The sequence below is a fragment of the Orycteropus afer genome, unplaced genomic scaffold, assembly GCF_000298275.1.
Source record: "Orycteropus afer afer isolate SDZICR_OR568_19922 unplaced genomic scaffold, OryAfe1.0 scaffold00089, whole genome shotgun sequence".
Taxonomy (NCBI): Eukaryota; Metazoa; Chordata; class Mammalia; order Tubulidentata; family Orycteropodidae; genus Orycteropus; species Orycteropus afer.
Window position 1 is genome coordinate 8,450,145 of NW_006921676.1, and position 23,566 is coordinate 8,473,710.

Sequence of the window (23,566 nt, forward strand, 5' to 3'; positions counted from 1 at the left end):
AATAACTCATGAGTTATTTTGCAGTCATATTATTCTAAATCTTAGTTTAGCATATAAGTACTTAGTTATTTAACATCCAGCTGCATTTCATCATTCTGTACTGCCTTCTCCTTACTGAAATATAAACTAGTTTCTCTGATTTAAAAAATGTTTACCTGCTTTCAACTCCATATATTTCCTAAAATAAATAGATATTTGGTTTATGACTCCACCATCAGTTAGACACTGAGAGAGAATGAAGGATAATTGAAATGAAGACAATAGCCGTGAAATGCTGCTATGGGCTGGGAAGTAGAGAACTGGGGTTACTACTCTAAAGACTCAAGATAACCAGTCTCTAAATTAATTTTACCTCTTTCCTCTCTGAATTTCTCAAGCTATTATTTACAAACTGTCAATTTTTATGGTTAAAGTAACTTGTACAAAATATGCACTAAAACATGTTTTATCTATTGACTTCTTGGCTGTTTGTGGTTGCCATTCATTTATTGAAGAACACTTTTCTGCTTACACAGATATAGATTAAAATATGATGCAGAAGTAAAGAGGATGAGTTTTGAACTTAGCCAAGCCTGGGTTTAAATCATAGCCTTGCCTCTTACTAAATGACCTTGGTCAGGTTATTCCATGTCTTTGGACCTCAAATTCTTCATTTAAAAAATGTACATAATAATAGTATATGCTATCTGAAATACTTGTAGTGAGGATTGAATGTGTTAATACATGTAAAGCTCTGACTTAGTACTTGGAAAATTTTTTAAAAACTTTGAGAGGCTTTTTTTTTTTTTCATTTTGATGAAAACTTTTATATGTTCTACTTTACCAGGGAACTGGAATGCTCCTTGGAAGCGAGAATGGCCAGCCTTTATATCACCTACTTTGGTCATGTTATAAGAAGGGAACACTTCCTGGAGAAGGATGTCAGGATATCATGCTTGGCAAAGTAGAGGGACAACGAAAAAGGGGAAGGCTCTCAACGAGATGCATTGACACAGTGGCTACAACGATGGGCTCAGGTGTAGCAAAGATTGTGAGGCTGGCAAAGGACCAGGCAGTGTTTCGTTCTGCTGTAGATGAGGTCGCTATGAGTCAGAGATGACTTGACAGCACCTAACAACAACAACAACAACAACAACTTTACCTATACTTTACTTTCTTCCTGGAATTGCTACTCCTGGTAATGGCAGACAAGGCTTATTTATTATAATTGTCCCACTGAAGATAATCCACAAAGCCAGACAAAACATAAAATAAACAAAACATTATTTAAAGCATCAAAAAGTTAACAGGAAAGTGAAGAACTACTGGGCCCGAATCTGGGAGAGGACTGGAACTCAGAGATGTGAGCCTGGGATTTAAGGCCCCTTTGGATCTTGTAAGGAGCTCTGGTGTGTAGTGCCTAAGGCATTTGATTGCTAACCAGAAGGGTAGTGGCTTGAACCCACCAGCCACTCCATGGAACGAAGACTGGGCAATCTACTTTTGTAAAGATTTACCACCTCGGAAACCCAAAGGGGGTCACTATGAGTTGGAATCAACTCGATGGCAGTGTGTTTGGTTTGAGTTTTGATCTTGTAAAGAGTTCTGGTGGTGTAGTGGTTAGGGCATTTTTAACGCATTTGGTTGCTATTCACAAGGTTGGTGGTTTGAACCACTAGCTGCTCTGTGGAAGAAATATAAGGCTATCTGCTTCCACAAAGATTTACAGCCTTGGGAACCTTATGTGGGTTGGTATGAGTCAGAATTGACTCAATGGTAGTGAGTTTGGTTTGGTTTTGGTTGGGTCTTATAGTCCTTGGCTATTCAGAAAGAGATGGGTGAAACCTGAGCTATGCTTTTGGTGGCCTCATGGAATGAAAAGGACAAAAGTTAGAATTTCTGCCCTCACCAGCTTGGGGGCCTTGATAAACTAGCCCCTACCTTGGGCTGGTATCTCTTAAGGAGATAGGAGTTAGGGTGAATTGGATGTAAGCCATCTTCAATCCTGTTTTATATCACCTATGTGGCTGAGAAAACCTCAGTGCTTAAACTTGATTTGAGGTGATGACAGACTGCTAGTTCTTCCAGGAGCTAGCAGAAACAAGTGAAAATCCTCCCTAAAAAAGATAACATCATTCCAGGTCTCAAATAATTTCTTCAAACACTTAAAAAAAATACTGTCATAGAGAACCAGACACAAGTAGATAACAAACCATGACCAGAAATAAGAGAAACCAAAAACAGAACTACGGACTCCACGTACTATTATTCAGTATAGTCTGTATTATATATTTATATTTACTATGTAATAAGAGGGAGCTCTGGTAGCATAGTGGCTAAGACACTTGCCTGCTAACCAGACGGCTGGTGGTTCAAACCCACCAGCCACTCCTCGGAAGGAAGGTTGGGCAATCCTGCTTCCGTAGTGATACTGCCTCGGAAACCCAAGGAGGGGTCGCTATGAGTCGGGTCCAACTAGACGGCACATAACAACAACATGTAATAAGAGAGCTACACTTGTGCCCATTCCAAACAAAGGAATCCAAAAGAATGTACATTATCAAACAATATCATTAAAATCATAAGCAAGTAAAATTTTTCTGAAGATAACCCCAAAACAGTTGCAGAAATACATCGACAGAGAACTGCCAGAAATTCAAGCTGGATTTAGAAGACGACGTGGAATTAGGGATCATTGTTGATGTCAGATTTATCTTGGATGAAGGCAGAGAATAACAGAAAGATGTTTACCTGTGTTTTATTTATTTATTTATTTATGTCCCCTGGGAGTGGGGGTGCACCATCCCTAGAAGTACTGCAATACCAGGTCAATGCATGGAGTGGACGGAGCAAGCTCCTATTCCATCTCTTAATTTCAAAAATCCCTTTAATATATTGTCCTTGGATAGAGGATGTATCAGATATTAAATTGATAAGCACAGATGCTACACTTGATCTTAGCCATCAGTCCGAGAAGTGATGTTTACCCGTGTTTTATTGTATGCAAAGGCATTTGACTGTGTGGATCATAACAAATTATGGATAATATTGCAAAGAATGGCAATTCCACAAAATGTAATTGTGCTCATGTGGAACTTGTACATTAGCAAAGGCAGTTGTTTGAATAGAACAAGGGCATACTGTGTAGTTTGAAAATCAAGAAAGATGTAGGTAAGGATTGTATCTCTTTACTTATTCAGTCTGTATGGAGAGCAAATAATATGTATGAGAGGCTGGGCTACAAGGCAAAAAGTACAGCATCAGGATTAGAGAAAGAGTCAAAAACCTGTGATATGCAGATGAAAAAACTTTGCTTGCTGAAAGTGAAGAGGACTTGAAGCACTTACTGAAGACTATAGCCTTCAGTATGTATTAGACTTAGCATAATGAAAACAGAAATCCTCACATTTGGAGCAATAAACAACATCAAGAAAAAAGGAGAAAATATTGAAATTGTGAAGGATTTAATTTTACCTGGATCCACAATAAACACCCATGGAAGCAACGAAGAATCAAATGACATTTACATTGGGCAAATCTGCTGCTAAGACTTCTTTCAAGTGTTAAAGTGCAAAGATGTCACTTTGAAGACTAAGATGCACTTACTCAAGCCATGATATTTTCAGTTGCCTCATATACATTTGAAAGCTAGACAATGCATAAGGAAGAATGAAGGAGAATTGATGTTTTTGAATTATGGTGTTTTCTTTTTTTTAAATTGTGATTTGGGTGAAGATTTATAGAGCAAATTTACTTTCCATACAGCAGTTCACATATACTTTGTCTCATGACATTGACCACAGTTTACCACAATGCAACAGCTCTCCTCCCACTTCCTCCCCATAGTTACCTCTTCCCAGTGTCCATCCCTCCATGCAGTCCTGCCCCCTGAGCTGTCTCCTTGGGCATAAGCAGCCCTTCTTATGCCCCATGATTGTTCTCTCCAAGGAGAGTATCTACTTGAGGTAAATGTTCAACTCTTATGCCTGTCTTTTGTTTGGCTGGAAACCACAGGTGTGGGTTCATTTGAATTATTGTGTTTTTAAAGAATATTAAATATACCGTGGATTGCCAGAAGAATGAACAAATCTGTCTCAGAAGTACAGTGAGAATGCTGTACTTAGAAGCGTGGATGGCAAGAATTTGTTTCATGTACTTTGAACATGTTATCAGGAGGGACCAGTCCCTGGAGAAGTACATCATGCTTCGTAGAGGGTCAGCAAAAAAGAGGAAGACCCTCAATGAAATGGATTGACACAGTGGCCACAATGGTGGGCTCAAACGTAGAGACAATTGTGAGGATGATGCTGGACTGGGCAGTGTTTCATTCTGGTGTACTTAGGGTCACTATGTGTTGGAAGTGACTTGACAGTACCTAACAACAACAAGAACAACATATGTAATAAGAGAAAAAAGTCAAGATTCTAAAAATTGACATGGAATTGAAAACTACAAAAAGTGAAATAGAAATAAAATATCCAAGAATTTGATTAAGAACTCACTATATAGATTTATGGACTGAAACATAGCAATAATCATGTAGATGTGACAAGCATGCGACATTTCATTTTGTTATCCATAAGGTTATTATGAGTTTGAGTCAACTTGATGACACTTGACAAAAGAGATAGATTAAGACCAGATTGTTGTTGTTGTTGTTATGTGCCATCAAGTTGGCCCAGACTCATAGCGACCCCTCCTTGGGTTTCCGAGGCAGTATCACTATGAAAGTAGATTGCCCAACCTTCCTTCCCAGGAGTGGCAGATGGGTTTGAACCACCAGCCTTCTGGTTAGCAGTCAAATGCCTTAGGCATTATGCCACCAGAGAGTCAAAATATGAAAAGTACAGAAGGTAAGAGATGCAGAGCAACAGTGAGAATCTGTAGTATATGATTAATTGGAGTTCTAAAAATAGAAGAGTGAAAGAATAGGGAAGAAGAAATAGTTGAAAAGATCATGGCTGATAATTTCCCAGAACTAATAAATGACATCAAACTAGAGATTCAAGAAACCCAATGTATTCCAAATAGGATAAATAAAGGAAATCCATAGCTAGGGATATCATAGTGGAACTGCAGAAAAACAAAGACAAAATCTTAATTGAGTGAAAGAAGACAGACTACTTTTGAAGAAGCATGAGCTACACTGAGCTTTTTAACTACAACAATGGAAGCAACAATACAGTGAAATGATATTTTCAATCAGGTCTTGGACTAGAGTGAAGTAAGTGAAGCATTAGCCTTTGGTACAAAATTTAAGAAGTGTGAAAAAATTCAGTTAACAAGATAAATAATTCCATTTGGATTGGGCTGGGAGAGTCTACAGATTTGGCTTTTTACCACAATGTGGTGGAAGTAGGCATTTGCTATAGCATTGAGGTAATAACATAGCAATAATATGGTTAATCATATCTAAAAATCTCCTTAGCTTAGTAAGTTTGCATATTTATTTATTAAACCTAACAAAAACTTCGGAAGGAAGGTTGGGCAATCCTACTTCCGTAGTGATACTGCCTCGGAAACCCAAGGAGAGGTCGCTATGAGTCGGGGCCGACTCGATGGCAAACAACAACAACAACAACAACAACAAAAACTTAAGTGATATCATTAAATAAAAGGAACACTTGTGGCATAGTGCCTAAGGCACTTGACTGCTAACCAGAAGGCTGGCGCTTCAAATCCGCTTCCTTGGAAAGAAGGTTGGGCAATTGACTTCCGTAGTGATACTGCCTCAGAAACCCAAGGAGGAGTGGCTGTGAGTCGGATCTGACTTGACAGCAGTGAGTTTTTGTTTTTTTTCTAGAAAAAAAAAAAATCCAACTATTTAATACCATTAATATAAATAATAATCATTTTTATGTTTCCTTCTAATCTTTGTTCATGTGTATATGATTTTACAGTTACAATCATAATTCACATACAGTCTTGTATCCTGTTCTTTTTAGTTAATTTTATCATGTGACAATTTCTCCATGTATAAATATTCTTCAAATACAGGGTTTTTAAGGGCTATGTAATATTTTGTTGCTTAGATAGACCATATTTTACTTAATCGTCTGTTTGCCATTGTTCCTTTGCTGTGATGGATACATTTAGGCATATGAGACCCAAATTTTAAATTAAATTTTAGGAGACATGAACATGGAAACGTCCTGCCAAATTGTTTTCTAACAATTGGACCACCAGCTTTCTGGTTAGCAGTCAAATGCCTTAGGCACTATGCCACCAGAGGTCCTTACAATGAGACTTGTTATGTGCGGTCGAGTCGGACCCGACACATAGTGACCCCTCCTTGGGTTTCTGAGGCAGTATCACTGTGGAAGTAGTTTGCCCCTCTTCCTTCCGAGGAGTGGCTGGTGGGTTTGAACTGCCAGCCTTGTGGTTAGCAGTCAAGTGCCTTAGGCACTACACTACCAGAGCTCCTACAATGAGACTAGCAATGTGTAAAAGCAAGTGCTGGTTTCAAAGTATTCTTGACAACGTTGTGTATTTTAATGTTTTATTATTTATCTGGTGAAAATGGCATTACTGTTGCTTTAAGTTGCTTTTTTTGTTGCTGTTACTAAGGAATATGAATAATGTTACTAGCTTATTTCCCTCTTTTATAAAATATGCCTATTCATGTTCTTTGCTCATTTATTTGCTGAGGCTTTAACGCTTTAAAAAATTAATTAATTTGTGCTTCTTATATAAAATATAAATATCAAGATAGCCTTTTGTTTGACATATTTGCTGGAAATATACCTCTTCCTCTCCTCCATGTTTGGCTTTTTATTATGCAGATATATTTTACATGCAGAAGCTTCACATTTACTTTTAATCAAATTAATCCATTCACGTGTAATTTGAATTCTCTAGAAAATTGTTCAGCCCTTCAATTGGATTTGTTAATAAATTCTGTGTGTAAGCATGTGATTTTTACCTCTTTACACAACTTTCCTCTGAATGAAGCAAGCCCTGGTGGTACAATGGCTATGCACTCAGCTGATAACTGAAAGGTCAGTGGTTTGAACCCCAGTGACTCCATGGGAAAAAGATCTTGCAATCTGCTTGTGTAAATGTCACAGCCTAGGAAACCCTATGTGGCAGTTCTACTCTGTCATATAGGGTCACTATGAGTTGGAATCAACTCGATGGTACCAGCAACTCTGAATGATAAAGTTGACTAGCATATCTGCCTACAAATGCTTGTGCACTTAATGTCCTTTGAAAATAAATGATAATTCCAACTATAGTTAAGAAGGTATATATCATTATAAAACCTACAGTGGACACTGTGTCTTTAAAATAAAATTATTCTTTTTAAGCCCCTATTGGGTTCATAAAGTCATTTCATATAAGGGAAATAATGTTGCTTCAATCAGACTTTTAAAAAACCAATAAAACACCTCATTTATAGGAAAAAAGGAAACTTCAAAGGTAAGGAAGTAGTCTATTGTTGCTTACTTTTAACTTTTCCTCTTAAAATTCTCAGGTGTCTTTACACATATCCTTGCTTCTTCATGCCCTTCTCTGCTCCCTCTGCCACCAGCTCCTTCCTCTCCAACTAGGCAGGACTCCCATGCATTCATCAAGCATCTGCTCAAATGTAACCTTTTCTAGGAAGCCCACCCTGACTGTCCTAGGCAGAGTCTGATGCTCTTGATGCTCTCTCCTTAGTATCCCCATGATATGCTAAGGTGTTTGTTCACTTATATTGTTTTGTCTTTTATTTTTACACCTATTATCTATCAAACCAAACCAAACTCACTGTCATCAAGTTGATTCTGACTCATCGCAACCCCATAAGGTTTCCAAGGCTGTAAATCTTTCTGAAGCAGACTACCTCATCTTTCTTCTGTGGAGCGGCTGGTGGGTTTGAGCAGCCAAATGCCTTAACCACTACACCACCAGAGCTCCTTCCTATTCTCCCCAATAGGCAGTAAACCCTTTTGAAAAGTAATATACTTTATTTTATATTCAGAACCTGTCAAGTCCATTAGCAAGAACCCATTTTCAGATACAAATTATTTAGACAAGTTAAAACTTGAGATTGGCAATCAATAGAACTTGAGTTGGTAGCAAGACAAGTAAGAAGTTAAAATAGCAGCCAGGGTCAGTAAGAAATTAGTGAAGTTTGTATAGTGGGGAAGGATGCAGGCCCTTGTTGTCGTTAGCTGCCACTGAGATGGTCTCTGAGTCATGCAACCCCATGTGCAACTGAATGATTAAATGCTGCTCAGCCCTGTATTATCCTCATGATCCCTAGGGTTTTTGTGGGCTTTTTTTTTTAATGCATTTTATTGAAATATAATTTATGTACAGTGAAATACACAAAATCAAAGTGACATGGGTCAATGTATTTTTTTTTTTTTTTGCAATGTTCCCTCCCTTCCCCTCCCCTCCCACCCTTGGCAACCAACAAAGTTTCCCTCCATATATAAATCTTTCCTTGACCCTCCACAACAACGAACTAATACTATATTTGTCCTTCTGTGACTGATTTATTTCACTTAGCATAATGTCCTCCAAGTTCATCCATATTATGCGGTGTTTTGCAGACTCTACATTATTTTTAGTGCAGCATAGCATTCCATTGTGTGTATATACCATAGTTTAGTCATCCACTCTTCCATTGATGGGCATGTAGGTTGTTTCCATCTTTTTGCTATTATATATAGTGCTGTGATGAACATGGGTGGGCATATATCTGTTTCTGTTCTGGCTCTCACCTCTCTAGGACATATACCTAATAATGGGATTGCTGGGTCAAAAGGTATCTCCAATTCCAGCTTTGTAAGAAATCACCATGTTGTTGTTGTTGTTTGCTGTCGAGTCGGCCCTGACTCATAGTGACCCCTCCTTGGGTTCCCGAGGCAGTATCACTACAGAAGTAGGATTGCCCAACCTTCCTTCTGAGGAGTGGCTGGTGGGTTTGAACCGCCAGCCTTCTGGTGAGCAGTCAAGTGCCTTACGCACTGTGCTACCAGAGCTCCTAAGAAATTGCTATACTGCTTTCCAAAATGGTTGTATCACTTCACAGTACCACCAGCAGTGCATGAGAGTCCCAATTTCTCCACATCCCTACCAGCATTTGTTATTTTCTGTCTCACTGAACCTTGCCATCAGTGCTGGGTATTTCATTGTTGTTTTGATTTGCATCTTTCTGATGGTCAATGATCGTGAGCATCTCTTCATGTATTTACTGGCCACCTGAATATCCTCCTTAGTGAAGTGTCTATTCATGTTTATTGCCCATTTTTCAATTGGATTGTTAATTCCCTTGCTGTTGAGGCATTGGAGTTTTCTATAAATCTTAGAGATAAGTCTCTTGCCAGGTATGTAATTATCACCAAGTATGAAATTGCTGCTGTTATTTTTGTTATGTGCTTCTTCATGGTGTTGATTTCTTTGTTCCATATAATTTTCTGTGTTGAGCTTGTTTTGTTTATGAATCATGTTATCACTTCCTTCATTGCTATTATTTTAGTATTTGCTAAATATTTGTGCTGGTCCTCTTTTTAATTTTGATGTGAAGGTTTATCATTTTTCTTTGAGGTTACTCTGTGATTTATAGTTTTCTTTCCAAGTTTAGAACAGTCCATTCTATCTTGTAGTTGACTTGACTTCCCTACCATCTAGAAGTTCTGTAATGACCGTTTTTTCCCTCTTTTTGGTTTGTAGTTGTCTTCAGTTGTCAATTGATGTCTCTGGTTCCCTATTTACAATGTTGTAGGCTTATTTACTTTGGATACTTCCATAGCTGGATTGGTTTCTGGATTATGTCATCATGTGTGTTAATGGTCAGTTGTTTGCTGTTGTTGGCTCTCTGTTCAAAGGACTCCCTTTAGCATCTCTTGTAAGGTTGGTCTGGTTTTTAACAAATTTCCTTAATTTCTGCTTATCTGGGAATATCCTAATTTCATCATCATATTTGAGGGACAATTTTGCTGGGTACATAATTCTTGGTTGGAAATTTTTCTCTTTCAGGGTTTTATATATACCATCCCATTGTCTTCTCACCTGCATGGTTTTGCCGAGAAATCTAAGCTTAATCTTATTGGTTGTGCCTTGTAGATAACTTTTCATTTTTTCCGTGCTGCTTTCAGGACTTTTTCTTTGTCTTTGATTTTGGTGAGTTTGATGATGATATCTCTTGGTGATTTTCTTTTGGGGTCTATCCTGTTTGGGGTTCACAGGATTTCTTGAATGGATATATTCTCATCTTTCATCATACCAGGAAAATTCTCTTCCAGCAAAGCTTTGACATTTTTTTCTGTGGTTTTATTTGTCTCTTCCTGTTCTGGAATTCTGATGACATGCAGGTTATTCCTTTTGATGGTATCCCACATGAACCTTAGGCTTTCTCCATTTTTTTAAAAAATCTTTTTCTGATTGATAACTTTCTAAAGAACTATTAGGTATTTGCCTTCAGTCTCACTAATTCTGTCTTCCATTGATTCATTTCTACTCCTTTGCCTGTTCAATGTCTTATCTATTTCTGAAAATGTAGTATTAATCTTCTGGATTTCTGTGGGTAGGTTTTGTATCATTTCTAATTTTTCATTTATTTTGTCATTTTGTTCTTGTATTGTCTTTCAAAATTGTTAGGGTTGTCTCTGTGTCTTCCTCAATTTTGTCAGTGTTTTCCTTGATCTGTCTCTCAATTCATTGAAGATACCTAAATATAATTCTTTTGAATTCCTTATCAGGGAGTTCCAATGCTGCGTCTTCCTCAGGGATGTGTTTTGGTTCTGTGTCCTGGTCCCTTGTTTCTCCTGCTTTATCTTGTTTCTTTGTGTCAACTGTGATGCTTTTTTTCTCCAATGCACTGTGATGTTTTTGTGTTTATATATAATTGGTGATTGTATGTTGGAGTGACTTGCCCATGATTTTTGTTTTGTTTTGTTTGTATGTTATCTACATAATCAGGTTACTCTGCTGTGCTCCTCTATTCGCTAGTTGGCAGGACTTACACACTTACCACCTGTCTCCTTTCCTGTTGTCAGCCTCTTGTATGTCCCTGCCATCCTTGGCAAACAGAGCTTATTCTTAGGTCCCTGGAATCCAAATGAGAATGCTGTCACTTTACAATCCAAAATTGTTGCCACTTGTAAAGATTCTAAATGGCTGTGTCCTTGGTCACTTTAAATATCCAAAATGGCTGCCACTTGCAAACAATCAAAATGGCTACACCCTCTGGACAGTGGAAAGTCCACAGTTCAGGTTGTCCCCCTCCTTGCTGTTTTCCTACTTAGTCATAGGCTACTAGCGCAGTTGTTCCTAAAGCCCTTTGTGACCAGGGCTGATCTTTAGGTCAATTCTCAGGTCCCAACATCACTTGGAAATATTCAGGCTGTTGGTCCTGTCAGAGTAGTTGATAGTTATTGCTCTGACCTTCTCTGTAATCACTGTTTTTGTTCAGGTTTTTCCACTAGTTGATGCCTAATCCACTTCTGTATACTTCCTTTCAAAGTTCAGGGTTCCAGGATTATCTTCGTTATCTCTGCCAATTGGTTTCTCTTTTCTTTGTTGAAGAGGGTCTGTGTCGTGTGTCTACCTATTCCTCCATCTTACCAGAAATATGTTGGCTGGGTTTTTGAAGTAGATTGCCAGGCTTTTCTTTCTAGTCTGTCTTAGTCTGGAAGCTCTTCTGAAACCTGTTCAGCATCATAACAACATGCAAGTCTCCAACTGATGGATGGTGGCTATACATTGGCCACCACTGCACTGGCCAGGAATCAAACCCAGGTCTACCTCATGGAAGGTGAGAATTCTATCATTGAACCAACAATGCCCTCACTATGCAGGCCCTTAAAGTGCAATAAATGCAGGTGACAGGATGAATCATCAGATGTGGCTGTGAGTGAATCATAATGTAAAGTTTCTTTTGAAAACTTCTTAACCTTTCCACCAAGCGTTTGAAATTATAGTCTGTTTGGTTATTGCTATTGATGATGGGGACAGTTTTTTCCTTCCCCATCCTGGGAGAGGATAAGGTAGGAGGATAAAGCAGAGAGGGCAGCAATAAATAAGACACAGAACGCGTGGTGTTGGTGAGACAGATAATGGGGGAGGGGCAGAGATGAATAGCACTAGCCCTTTGCCCTTCTTCTGCAACTTTCCTTGACAAACTTCAAGTGGATACTTTCGGAAGTCTGCTCACTTTAATAAAACATCTTGTTGGGCTGGATGGAGATGTCTGCAATAGACTTATTTCTCAGGAAAATAAAGAAGTGTAGATTTTATAAGAAACAGGCCTAATCTCATATCTGGGTCCATTCCTATAGTTTTCTTACAATAATATTTTCCCCTGGCATTAAAACAAAACAAAACAAGAAAAAACATTGTCACTGGGTCTATTCTGACTCAGTGACTCTATAGCGTAGGCAGAGTGGAACTGCTCCATAGGATTTCCAAGGTTGTAAATCTCTGCCTCATTTATCTCCCTCAGAGTGGCTGGTGGGTTTGAAACATCAACATTTTGTTTAGCAGCCAAATGTCTAAACCACTGTGCCTCTAAAGCTCCTGGCATTAGCCTAAATTAGCTGCTCCAGATTGATTTAACCATCCTAAGAATCCAGTGGAACTTTGAGTCTGGTGTAGTGGATTGACATACACTCAGTTGAGTCCCATGCATCTTTCTGAGATCGCCAGTTGGAAAATCAATACTTTTACTTATATTAAAAAGATAATGATTTGGTTATTTTTAAAAGTTAAAGGTATCAACATAGCAGAGGACTAAACCTCTTTCCAACTAATAGTTGTGCATTTCAGTCAAAGGAAGTATGTTATATGTACAGTCTACAGTTTGTTTGAAATTTATATTTTCTTTTGCATACAAAAGTATGTACTTGTCAATTACCCATGGGGGGTGCTGTGATACAGAGGGTATTTCTAAATAATCGCCTGAATAAAAACTACTTATGTAAAATGCAATTTCTGATGCATGTGCTCAAAGCAGGCATCACAGCTTGGCAAGGAGCATTGGAGGCAGTGTCTCACGTATTCTCATGTATTTAGCTTCCTATTTAATGGGATCAAGTTTGGATCAGGATAATTTCAGTTGCATGTCAAAGTCATTTAGGTTCAGTATATGAAGTTCCTCTCTAGGGAGCTTAAAGCCTTTGCATAAATGGGCACAACCAACTTTCTTTGAGAAAATTTAGGGATGAGGAATTCAAATAAAAGTGTCCCATTTCAGGTTCCAAGAAGAAGGTTCAGGGTGCAATTTTAAATGGATCCAAGTGGCTTAATATCTCACTGCCCCCATGGTGTGCTGGCTACAGGATTATTTTGTTGGTATGGTACAGTTTCTCTGTAAATGAAGTCTAAACAAAAACTATTGCAGGTTTGAACTCATTCTTAGAGATAAAGATATGTTGGCCATAAGCATACAACTTCAGAGTTGTAGAGCCCAAGTCTTTTGAACAAAGTTTTTAATAAAAACTACTTGTTGTGTTGTTGTTATGTGCCGTCGAGTCAAACCCGACTCATAGCGACCCCTCCTTGGGTTTCTGAGGCAGTATCACTATGGAAGTAGGATTGCCCAACCTTCCTTCCAAGGAGTGGCTGGTGGGTTTGAACCGCCAGCCGTCTGGTTAGCAGGCAAGTGTCTTAGCCACTATGCTACCAGAGCTCCCAATAAAAACTACTATTAATCAATAATCATTCATTTGATCACATTGAGTGCTATATCTCTATATATCTATCTATATATATCTATATCTATGCTAGGTACTGAGTACATTTATACAATGGCATACTATATTATAAGCTATAACATCCACATGGATAAATTTCTCAATGATCATGATGAGCAAATCAAGGCAGATACCAAAGAATACATAATGTAAGACTCAAACTTAGGCAAAACTCATCTATGGTGTGAGAAGTTGGAATAGTTGGGAATGGTAGTGATTGCAGGACTTCTGGGGTCTCAGTCATTCTCTGATTCTTAATCTGGGTGCTGGTTACATGGGTGGGTTCATTTTGTGAGAATTCATAGAGTTATATTCTTATGACCTGGGCACTTTTCTATATGTATGCTACACTTCAATAAAAAGCTCACCAAAACAAAACAAAACAGAAACTTTGGAGGGTCTTTAAGCAGGTTAGTGACACGATGAGGTATATATATGAAGAAGAGTACTCTTGCTCTGTATTTCTTGCTGTGCTGTGGAAAATATATTCAAGGAAGTCAAGAGAGATAGCAGAGACCAGTGAGGGGGCTATTGCATTTGCCCAAATGAGAGATGATGGTAACTTGGTCTAAGGTGGGGACATTTGAGATAGAGAGGATAGATAGATTGCAATATAATTGGAAAGAAGAAATGATAGGACCCACTGATGGATTGAATGTGGGCAGGGAGAAAAAGAAATCAAAACCTGGTGAATAGTAGTGACATTTACTGAGATGAGGAAAATTGAAAGTGGAATTGACTTATTCTTTCATTGTTATACACTGAACATCCTATAGAGTCAAAAGCAAATAATATCACATTCATTTTAGAAACTGTGAGACTATGATATGAGGTCATTCATTTTAAATTTTATTTAGCATTTCCTTCCCAAATCTATTCAAATGTATATTTACTTGCATTGTTTCAGTATGTGAAAAAAGAAAGGGGGACATTACCACTTTCATTTTGTAGTTGAAGAAGCATAGAGCTCTGAACTGAGTAACATAATGTTCCATGCATGATTTCCCAACTAGTGGTCCAGCTACAACCACAAGAATAAGAGTTGATGCAACAACTTGCCTGTTTTTTTTTTTTTTTTCTTTTTTTTAAGTTTCAGAAATCATATTGACATGAGGTTCCCACACATACTTTTTAAGGTGAAAATGTGGAAGGAAACATAGCACATATGCCAAAGCTACATCTGGCAGCTCCATTCAGCACCACTGTTTTGCTATTGTGGGGGGTACTGAAACGAGATGATAGTTGTGACACAACAGTGAACTCTTTGGCATCAGTAGGTGTGGACTTTTTTTAATGTTAAATGCTAATGCAGTTTTGCTCCATTGCCCACAGTTGGAAAACAGTGACTTTTGACACCAACATTATGGGAATGATTTAATATAAGTTCCAAATGTCGATGCTCAGATCCATTTTGTACGGTTTTATTGCTGTTTATTTGCCATGCACACATTCATGTGGATTCTATCCAGATGGCAAGATGATTTATTGGATTAATTTTTCATGAATCTGCTGATTTTTATTACGATGACATATTAAAAGAGGATAAATTGTTCTTTTCTCTCTGTGTTAAATAACTCCAATTTATCTCCAAAATAATGGGAGACAGAATACTTCTAGATTATCAAGTGTTTAGACCTGAACTTCTGAAAGAGTTTTCTGTGATGATGGAAATGTCTTGTAGCTATGCTGTCCTATAGGGCAGCCACTAGCCACATGGAGCTATTGTACACTTGAGGTGTGGCAATATGACTGAGGAAGGGGATTTTTATTTTAATTAAATGAGCCACATAGCAGGCAATCATATTGAACATGACAGGTTTAGACATTCTAGGGTTAACATGATGCTTATCTCATAACATGGCTCCTTAAGAGGGAAAAGATATATTTTAGATTTCCTCCAAGCAATATTTGAAACACTTCTAATAATCATTCTTATGAAAGAAATGTATGGATTTGTAGTATTGCTCCTATTTTAAAGAAGAAACAAGTTCAACAAGAAGGAGTTAAGAGATCTAGGAGCATTAATAGATTTATTTTTTTCTCACATGATGGTAATAGGAGTAAAAGCAACTCATTTTTTCATTAATAAATATTTATTGCTAACTTGTTGCTTGTCAGTCATTCGTCTAGGCTCTGGAGATATAGCCATGAACAATTTAAAGTTTCACAGATGGAGTTGCTCTGTGTTAGAGGGAAAAGGCAATAAATAAACAAGTGTATTATATGTCAGTGTTAGATGGTGATGTGTGCTTTGGAGAAAAATAAAGCAAGGTGAAGAGTGGAAAGGATGTAAGTTAATCTTGGAAGGTGTCAATGATAAGAAGACATTTGAGCAGAGACTTGAGGAAAGTAAGGGAGAGAAACAAATGTATGTCAGAAAGAAGAGACTTCTAGACAAAAAGAATAGCATGGAGAAAAAGGCTGGGGTAGGAGAAGGCTTGGAGTGCTTTAAGAACTGCAAGGAGGTCAGTGTTGCTGGAGCGGATGAAAGGGGAGAGTGGTAAGAGATAAGGTCAGGGAGGTAATGTGGAGGAGGGAGCTGATCCTTGGAGGCCACAGCAAAGATTTTTACTTGGATTATGAGTGAGTTGGGAGGTAACTAGAGGGCTTTGAGCAGAAGAGTGGCATGATTGTAATACATTCTTAAAGACCACGCTAGCTATTGGGTGGAGAATAGACTATAGGGAGGCCAGGGTGGAAGCAGAGAAGCCTTATTATCATCATGAATTGATGAATTATTACCATAATCCAGACCAGAGATAACTGTCTACAGACAGTGGAGATAGTAGACATGGAAAGCAGTGGACATGGTGAGATGAAGGCAGGGTTTGAATATATTTTCTGATAAACTGGATATGCAGTATGAAGAAAAGAAAAACGTCATTGACTCTAAGATTTTTGGCCTGAGAAACTGAAAGAATGGAATTGCCATTCACTAAGATGGAGAAGACTGAGGGTAGACTAGATTGGTGTGTAGGGTGATATGTTTTGGCCAAATTTGTGGTAGCATAGTGCCTAAGACATTTGACTGCTAACCAGAAGGCTGGTGGTTCAAACCCACCAGCCACTCCTTTGAAGGAAGATTGAGCAATCTACTTCCATAGAGATACTGCCTGGGAAGCCCAAGGAAAGGTCACTATGAGTCGAAGTCAACTTGACAGCAGTGAGTTTGGTTTTTGGTTTATGATACAGACAAGCAGAGATACTGTGGGGGGCTAATATATATATGTTTTTATCCTTTTTTGGTTCATCCTTACTTTCCTGCTCCTAAATATGAGACCCATCTGTCAGTTTGTCATACTATGGTGGCTTGCATGTTGCTGTGATGCTGGAAGCTGTGCCACCAGTGTTTCAGATACCAGTAGGAATACCCATATTGGACAGGTTTCAGTGGAGCTTCCAGACTAAGAAGGATGGGGCCATTCACTCCTGAAAATGTTGGCTACTGAAAACCTTATGAATAGCAGTGAAACACTGTCTGATATAGTGCCAGAAGAAGAGCCCCTCTGGTTGGAAGGCACTGAAAATACCACTGGGGAAGATTTGCCTCCTCAAAATAGAATTGACCATAATGGCATGGATGGAGTAAAGCTTTCAGGACCTTTATGTGCTAATGTGGCATGACTCAAGATGAGAAGAAACAGCTGCAAACATTCATTAATAATCAGAACATGGAATGCATGAAGTATGAATCTAGGAAAACTGGAAATTGTTAAAAATGAAATGGAATGCATGAAGATTGATATTCTAGGCAATAATGGGCTGAAATGGACTAGTATTGCCCATTTTGAATCAGACAGTCATATGGTCTACTATGGAGATTGATATTCTAGGCAATAATGGGCTGAAATGGACTAGTATTGCCCATTTTGAATCAGACAGTCATATGGTCTACTATGCCAGGAATGACTAATTAATGAGGAATGGTGTCATATTCATCATCAAAAAGAACATTTCAAGATCTATCCTGAAGTACAGTACTGTTAGGGATAAAATAAATCTATATGTCTATAAAGAAGACTCATGAATACTACTATTAATCAAATTTAGGAGCTCTGGTAGCATAGTGGCTAAAGCACTTGACTGCTAACCAGAAGGCTGGCGGTTCAAACCCACCAGCCACTCCTCGGAAGGAAGGTTGGGCAATCCTACTTCCGTAGTGATACTGCCTCGGAAACCCAAGGAGGGGTCGCTATGAGTCGGGGCCAACTCGATGGCACATAACAACAACAATAACATTAATCAAATTTATGCACCAACCAGTAAAGCCAAAGATGAAGAAATTGCAGATTTTTACCAACTTCTGTAGTCTAAAATTGACCAAGCATTCAATCAAGATGTACTGATAAATACTGGTGATTGGAATGCAAAAGTTGGAAACAAAGAACCAGCATCAGTAGTTGGAAAGTATGGTCTTGGTGAAAGAAATGACAGACCAATGACTTAGTGATTGCAAATACCTTTTTTTAAACAACATAAACGGTGACTATACACATGGACCTCACCAGATGGAATACACAGAAATAAAATTGACTACATATACAGAAAGAGGTGATGAGAAGCCAATATCATCAGTCAGAGCAAGACCAGGAGCTAAGTATAGGAAAGACTGTCAGTTGCTCATATACAAGTTCAAGTTGAAGCTGAAGAAAATTAGAACAATTCTGGAAAAGTCAGAATATCCCACCTGAATTTAGAGACCATTTGAAGAACAGATTTTGACATATTGAACACCAATGACCAAAGACCAGGCAAGTTGTGGGATAACATTAAGAACATCATACGTGAAGAAAACAAAAGTTGGGGGGTGGGGAGAGACCAAAATGCATGTCAGAAGAAATTCTGAAACTTGCTGTTCAACAGAGAATATCTTAAGCAAATGGAAGAAATGATGAAAAGCTGAACAGATTTCAAAGGACAACTCAAGAAGACAAAATAAAGTATTATAAAGAAATGTGCAAAGACATGGAATTAGCAAACCAAAAGGAAAGAACATACTTGGCATTTCTCAAGCTGAAAGAACTGAAGAAAAAATTCCAGCCTTGAGTTGCAATATTGAGGGATTCTATGGGGAAAACATTGAATGATGCAGGAAACATCGAAAGAAGATGGAAGGAATATACAGAGTTACTGTATGTAAAAGAATTGGTCAATGTTTAACCATTTCAGGAAGTAGCATATGATCAAAACCAATGTTATTAAAGGAAGAAGTCCAAGCTGCACTGAAGGAATTGGTGACAAAGAAGGGTCCAGGAATGGACAGAATACCCACTGAGATGTTTTAAAAACAGATGGAGCACTGGAGGCACTCACTCATTTATGCCATGAAATATGGAAGAAAGCTACTTGGCCAATGGACTGGAAGAGATTCATATGAGGATGAATCAACAAAGAAGTGAGAAGATAGAGAACCACAAAAGGATGGCATTATCTTGGAAGTCCAATGAAGAAACTATAGATAGAGATAACAGCGGAGATAGCACATTGAGAGAAATATATTTCAGAACCATAGTTTAAGCCATAATCAATAGATTTGGGAGGAATGCCTTGCCTTGGACTTGATATAGATTACATTAGTTGGGGAAGGAGGAGCTTTGGTGGTTCAGTGCCTAAGACATTTGACTGCTAACCAGAAAGTCAGCAGTTCAAATCCACCAGCTGCTCTGTGGAAGGAAGATGAGGCAATCTACTTCTGTAAAGAGTTACTGCCTTAGAAACCCAATGAGGGTTGCTATGAGTTGGAATTGACTCAATAGCAATGGATTTCATTTTTGGTTTTAGTTGGGGAAGGAAAGGAGAGTCAGATGGGAAGCAAGAGAATTCAGTGAGGTGTATGTTTCTGTATCAAATAGGCAGGAGAGAGGGCACATGCAAAAAGGGTAAGCGAAAGGCAATGTTTACAAATAAATAGTTAGAATTAGGGGACACTAAGAAGGGGTGATGCTGCATCTTGGGACTAGCAATAGTGAGTGCTATTACCACTCCTAGGCCTGACAAGATAAGGCTACAGAGCTAAGATTGGAACTTAAAGAGAAGAAAGGGCTCCTCACCTGAGCTGTAACTGGTAGAGGAACACAGACACATTGTAATGTGCAGCCCATGAAGAAGAGATCAGGCAAAAGGGGGATAATGTAGAAAATATTTTAAATTCTCATGAAATCCAAAATTTCTGGAGCCATAGAGTCTGGGTGAACCCCTGAAACTACCACCCTAAGATCATCTTTAAACCTTAAGCCAAAAAATCTCCTCTAATCTTCTTAAAACCAAACAATAGTTTAGCTAGTAAAGAATGTCTGCCTTGAGTATTGTGCTCTTTTAATATCTCTCTCTATGGGATCAAACTGACAACAGCAACTTGGAAGATTAGATAAGAAAATTAGGGAGCAGTGAGTTTATATTAACGGGAAGAGAAGAACTCAGAAAAAGGAGGGTGAGAATGATTGCAAAACTCACAGAATATAATCCATGTCACTGAACTGAAATTGTTGAATTAATGTATGCTCTGCTGTGTATATTCTTAACAACAATAACAATATAAAATAAATTACATAAAAAAGAGAAGATCAGGGAGAATTAATGGTCTGACTTCTCTCTCTTCTAGTTTTCCAGTTCTTTCCATTGGCCAAATCCAACCACAAGCCAGAGGCTAAGGGAGTCAGATTGAGGCAGCTCATTGAAGTTAGCTATTGGGGAGCACAGAACAGGGTAGACAAGGATAGAGAAGTGTGGAGAGGGATCTGGAGGGACAGAGGGATAATATTCAGTGCTCCTCCTGAGAAGGGGACTTGAATTCCGCCTACCTTTCTCCCTTGGTACTCAGTTGGGGTGGGTTTGGAGAAATGAAATAAACCTTGATGAGTTTGGAAATTTAAGAGAATGTACATAGTTGGGGGTGCAACTCTGGGGAAGTGGCAAACCTTATAGAGATGTTCTTCACCATTGGCATGCCAGCATAATGTGGCAATCAGAGGCATAGTTATTCAAGACACAGAGGGCTTGAGACAGACCCCAAATCCTTCTAAACTGCAGAGTAGCATGAGAGAGCACTCACAGTTTCTTTTTGTGTTAAGAGTGCTTAAGTGCTGAGACATAGGTATAACTGGCCTTGTTGTTGGGATAAGGATGAGTAGAGCACTTGGATGAAAGACCTGAAATGCATGAGTACTTAACCATTTCATGGTGGAATGACATGTTGATGACCAGAATCTCTCAGGTGCAAGGGATCTGCAATACATGCCAGCAGGGAAAGAAGCCTGGCCAAGGATCAGACTTCTTCCTTCAATGTCTTGATGCCACTTACTTTGCTCTGCCCCCACACACAGTCCTGGGTTAAGAAGAGGAGTGAAAAACTTGAATAGAAAACATCCTGAATTTGCTGAGAAAATGTGGAACTGACTGTGATTAAGTTACCAGCTCTCAGGTGGACTCAGATTGAGATAAATAGGATTAGAAAAAATAGACAAAGATAATATATATAAATGTACACACACATATACACACACATATATGTATATGTATATATATATGTGTGTATATATATGTATATGTATATATACCTATGTTTTTTAACTTACAGAATACCTGCATCTTGTGCAAATGAAAAAATATGTATGTAACCAGTAACTCTAAGCTCACAAGCAGTCAAAGAGGTGGTCAGGTTAAATGATTGAAGGTCATGAGGGATATTTTAGAAGACATCATGAGATTGCATTTTCTTTTCTAAAGGAAACTAGATGGTGACTTGCTTAAGAAAAAGAGCTGAGAAAATTTCAGACAGTAAAAATGTTCTATGCAGGGACATTTAGATGACCTTCATATGAGTGGATGAGAAATTCGGCTGTTGGCTATTAAAAGCTCAATGTGAAAGGGTCTGAGAACTCTTAGAAAGTGGGTATCAAAAGATAAAAGTCCTCAAAGGCTTTTTTTTAGGGCATGGGCATACTATGGAATAACAAAAGTTAATAATCTATAAACTCTACGTGCCGCCATCTGAATAAATGAGTGAAAAAAATACTGAAATAAATAATAGTATATTGGACAGATCTCTAGGTTGCAGGATAGGGTGGGTAATATTCTATTCCCTTTTCTGAGCTTAAACACTGACCTACCCAATATAAAAGAAACACTCATGAGTTAGTAGGCAATTTGCATTGCTGAGGCCGTTTTTAAAGTAGAGAAGGCTGTGTGGCCACTGTGAAGCAGCCTTGGGAATGCACAAAAATATGTGCTTGACTGACTCTCATTAAGTACCTCTCAATACAGTGGTTTCTGCCACTTGTTCACTGTGTAACTTTGGGCAAGTCACCTAATTTCTTAGCTTCGGTTTTCTCATTTAAATAAATGAATACTTTTATTGTTGTAAGAATTAGGACAGTCTCTGATACATGTTGTTGTTGTTGCTAGGTGCCATCGACTCAGCTCTGATTCATAGCAAAGCTATGTACAACAGAACAAAACACTACCTGGTCCTGTGCCAGCCTCACAATCCTTGCTATACCTGAGCCCATTATTGCAGCCACTCTGTCAGTCCATCTCTTGAGGGCCTTCCCCTTTTTTTCATTGACCCTCCACTTTACCAAGCATGATATTCTTCTCCAGGGAATGGTCCCTTCTGACAACATGACCTAAGTAGGTGAGATGGAGTCTGGCCATTCTTGCTTCCAAGGAGCATTCTGTCTGCACTTCTTCCAGGATGGATTTGTTATTTCTTCTGGCAGTCCATGGTACTTTCAGTATTCTTCACCAACACCACAACTTGAAAGCATCAACTCTTCTTCGGTCTTCATCATTCATTGTCCAGCTTTTACATGCATATGAGGCTATTGAAAATACCATGGCTTGGGTTAGGCACACCTTAGTCTTCAAAGAGACAGACCAATTAAAGAGGGCTTTTGCTGCAGATTTGCCCAGTGCAACACATCCTCTGATTTCTTGACTGCTACTTCCATTGGTGTTGCTTGTGGAACGAAGTAATATGAAATCTTTGACAACTTCAATCTTTTCCACATTTATCATGATGCTGCTGCTTATTGGTTCAGTTGTGAGGATTATAATTTTTGTTTATGTTGAGGTGTAATCCATACTGGAGACTGTGTGATTAATCATCATCAGTAAGTGCTTCAAGTCATCCTCACTTTCAGCAAACAAAGTTGTGTTGTCTGCATAATGCAGGTTGTTAATAAATCTCCCTCCAATCCTGATGCCATGCTCTTCATATATCTAGCTTTTCAGATTATTTGCTCAGCATACAGATTGAATAAGTATGGTGAAAGGATACAACCCCGACACACTCCCTTCCTGATTTTAAACTTTGCAGTATACCTGTGTTCTGTTCAAATGACAGCCTCCTGGTCTATGTACAGGTTCCTAATGAGCACAATTAAGTGTTCTGGAATTTCCATTCTTCTCAATGTTATCCATAATTTGTCATGATCCACACCACCAAATGCCTTTGCATAGGCAATAAAACCCAAGTAAACATCTTTCTGGTATTCTTTGCCTTGAACCAAGATCCATCTGACAGCAGCTATGATATCCCTCATTCCATATCCTCTTCTGAATCCAGCTTGTGTTTCTGGAAGCTCTCTGTCAATATACTGCTGCAACCATTTTTAAATTATCTTCAGCAAGATTTTACTTGCATGTGATATTAATGATATTATTCAATACTTTCCACATTTGGCGGGATCACCTTGCTTAGGAATGGATACAAATATGGATCTCTTCCAGTGAGTTGGCCAGGGAGCTGTCTTCCAAATTTCTTGGCATAGACAAGTAAGTGCCTCCAGCACATCTGTTTGTTGAAACATCTCAATGGTTATTCTGTCAATTCCTGGAGCCTTGTTCTTTGCCAATTTCTTCAATGCAGCTTTGACTTCTTCTGTAAATACCATTGGTTCTTGATC

At 38.5% G+C, this 23,566-nt stretch overlaps 1 non-coding gene across 1 annotated transcript; it reads right to left on the reverse strand.

Annotated features, from left to right (window-relative positions):
- Positions 1–2,769: 2,769 nt before the first annotated feature.
- Positions 2,770–2,960, reverse strand: LOC122150111. Its single transcript, XR_006163491.1, has one exon. It is a non-coding gene; the product is annotated as a U2 spliceosomal RNA (small nuclear RNA).
- Between the last annotated feature and the right edge of the window lie 20,606 nt (positions 2,961–23,566).